The sequence below is a fragment of the Atta colombica genome, unplaced genomic scaffold (assembly GCF_001594045.1).
Source record: "Atta colombica isolate Treedump-2 unplaced genomic scaffold, Acol1.0 scaffold188, whole genome shotgun sequence".
Taxonomy (NCBI): Eukaryota; Metazoa; Arthropoda; class Insecta; order Hymenoptera; family Formicidae; genus Atta; species Atta colombica.
In genome coordinates this window covers 549,765-553,071 of record NW_017259280.1, presented here as the reverse complement: position 1 = coordinate 553,071, position 3,307 = coordinate 549,765, and the positions used below count along the sequence as shown (strand labels likewise).

Sequence of the window (3,307 nt, the reverse complement as noted above, 5' to 3'; positions counted from 1 at the left end):
ATATATATATATAGATAAAAAAACAGATAAACAGACCTTAGAGAAAATATATAAAAAAAAATTTATAACAACTTACTTTATAAAAACTTACTATTTATAAAACTCATTTTGAATAAGAACATAAAATCTCATGAAATCATACATGCTTGGAAAGCGTTGCAGTAGCGGTTCGTCTGAATGACTGATGCAGTAACAATGCCCGAGCTTTTTTTCAGTTTCATCCCCTCCATCACATTTCTTCTGGAATGCATATGAAATTGTTCAACCAACACAAGCGAAAGATAAAAAATGCAAACGCCGATATATGACAGTTTTGTTAGTAATAAAGGATTTTTTAAGGAACATTCGACGTATTAATACGACATATTTCTCAATGACATGAATGTAATTTTGATACATTGCGACGTTACCAAATTGTATGCATAATGATATAAAATTTAAAGATCGAGATGCATTGCGACACTGCCAACTAGTGCGCATAATGATATATCTCGTAGTTCTACTCGCCATAGTATTCGTACTCTCTCTCCTATCCACCGTGGTTCTATAATTATCATAATATTCGCGCTCTCTCTTCTTCTCGTTATATTCTCTCCCATGCTTTCTTCTTGCTCACAACTTTATTAAATAAATATGATTTGTTTTACGATTTTTTAATGATATGACTTAACAATGATTTTAATTTAGCAACTAATTATAATAATATTTTTAATAATGTAATGTAATATAAATAGATCTGAGCGTTCCTAATTATCAAATCGTTATAAACTATTATTGAATAACTATCGAACACTTATTATACTACGTTGTACTACTGAACAGCTATCATATTATTAATTAATTCTAAATAATTATAAAGAGAAGATTCTTTTCCACTCGCGGTAAGGAAAATCAGAAATGTGCAGGTTTCAAAATTATGAGAGCATAAGCAGATGATGTCATAGAAAGGATCAAAAAAAATATTTTAGGATTTTGGAAGAAAGAAGTAGAGATTAGAATTATAATTTCTTATTATTCAATTCTTATTTTACGAATTTGTTTAACTTATTTGAGGAAAAATTGGACGACTTCTTATCATATATAATTCTAAACTGTTGAATAGAATCAGGAGAAAAGGAGAATGAAAATAATTTTACAAATTTCAGTAATATATTTAAGTATCATATTATACATTTTTGTAAAGCATTAATATATTTCTTACTTTAAATGTAACGCAGTGTATACAATACCATCTAAAGTGTAAACATAATTCACACTTCATGATTAAAGTTTCATCATAAACTTCACGCAATTTTTCAATGCACCATATTTATTGTTAATACAATTTTGCGTATAGTAGTCACAAATTATTGATATATATATTTTCTCTCACGCGATTTTATTAAAAAGAAAAGGTATTCATTTTATGCCTTTTATGATGCGATTTTACAATAGAATGATAACGAGCACAATTTTAATAATATTTTAATAATATAAGTCAACCAGCCGGACACGCTTTCTTATTAAGTAATTTATTTTCACGAAGACGTGAAGAAGGAATGATGAAGAGATTAGGGAAAAGATAAGTTTTCAAAGAAATATATATATTTTTTAATATAGATTTATTTATCTATAATAATATTTAATACAGCACATACAATATAATTTAAACCACCAAGAACTTATAGGCTGTCAATAAATATCTCCTCATCAAGTTATGAGGTATGTAGTGAAGTTTCGAAGATGTATAGGAAAATGCACTGTAGAAAATAGAAAACATGTAAATAGACTTTAAAAAAGTACATAATGTATAAAATATATAATCAAAATTTTATAAAATTTGAATAAACTTACTGTCGCTCTCTTATTTTAATATAGATATCATAATTACATTTTATGACATTGAAGTTATATATGTTCCACAACGTTTATGTGTGGATGAGCTTCGCTGTATGTGCCATCAGTAACACTATGAATCGTACGAAGGCAAGTCAATAAGTTAGAAAATCTGTTAGAGGGCACTCGCAGTGACATGTCATATTACTTTTTGACAAGTAGCATCTCTCAGCTGATTACTGTCAAATTTTGAGCGGAATTTCATCGCATGGTTTCATTTCTGTAGACGAACAACATTTGTATTTTTTGTAAAATGGAAAAAAACGAGTTTTGTGCAGTGATCAACCATCTACATATGAAAAGTTTACGCCGAAAGAAATCAAAGCCGAATTGGATGTTCTTAGCACATCTGCATCAGCATTTGCGACTGTATACAATTGGGTGAATGAATTTAAACGTGGTCGTACATCCACATGTGATGCATCTCGTTCGGGATGTCCAATTGAAGTTGCTACGCCAGAAATCATCGATATTATTTTGATCGACGAGTGAAAGTGTGCGAGCTTGTTGAGGCTACAGGCATATCACATGACACAGTGATTTCAATTTTGCACGAACAATTGGATACGAAAAAGTTATCGGCAAGATGGATAAGCGCGACCGTGTGACGATTTCAAAACAATGGACTTCATCAGATGAACCAGCTCCGAAGAAGGCGAAGAACTTTAAAATCAACTGGAAAGGTGATGGCCACAGTTTTTTGGAATGTACGAGTATAATTCATATCGATTACCTTCCGTCGAAGCAAACGATCAATGGCGATTACTCCGCAGTCTTATTGGACTGTTTCAATAACATTTTGAAGAAAAAACGTCACCATTTGGCGAAGAAGAAAGTGCTCTTCCATCAAGACAATGCACGGGTTCACACGTGGCCGGCATTGATGGACAAATTCAACGAATTCCGTTCAAATTGCTTCCCCATCCAACATATTCGTCAGATTTAGTCTCCTGCAACTATTTCCTGTTTCCAAATCAGAAGAAATGATTCGGAGGAAAGAGATTCATCATCAGAGAGCAGCTCATCCCCGAAACAGAGGCTTATTTTGAAGGACTGTACAAATCATATTATTCAGACGGCTTGAAAAAGTTGGAGAATCGTTGGATCAAGTATATCGAGCTGAAAAGGGATGTTAAGAAAAATAAAATTGAATCAATAAAAAAAAATGTGTTTTACTATAGTAGTATAGCAAGGCGAGTTCTAACCCTTGGTGCTAGAGGTGAGCGCGGGGCGCGAAGGGTATTCGTCGGCGAGGGGGGATGACGCGGGGGGTACTGGTTGGCGAGGGATAGTAGGAGGAGGATGCGGAATGTCCCCGGCGCTATCGGTGTTTATAATGATACATGATGCCGCCATATTGTGGCATCACGTGTTACTGGGGACCGTCACCTCACATCCTGCCGCCACACCGCTGCCGCCATAGATCCCACGT

The 3,307-nt window shown here is 33.5% G+C and overlaps 1 pseudogene; it reads left to right on the top strand.

Moving 5' to 3' along the window:
- Window positions 1-2,128: 2,128 nt before the first annotated feature.
- Window positions 2,129-3,092, top strand: LOC108686642 (annotated as a pseudogene).
- Window positions 3,093-3,307: the final 215 nt, after the last annotated feature.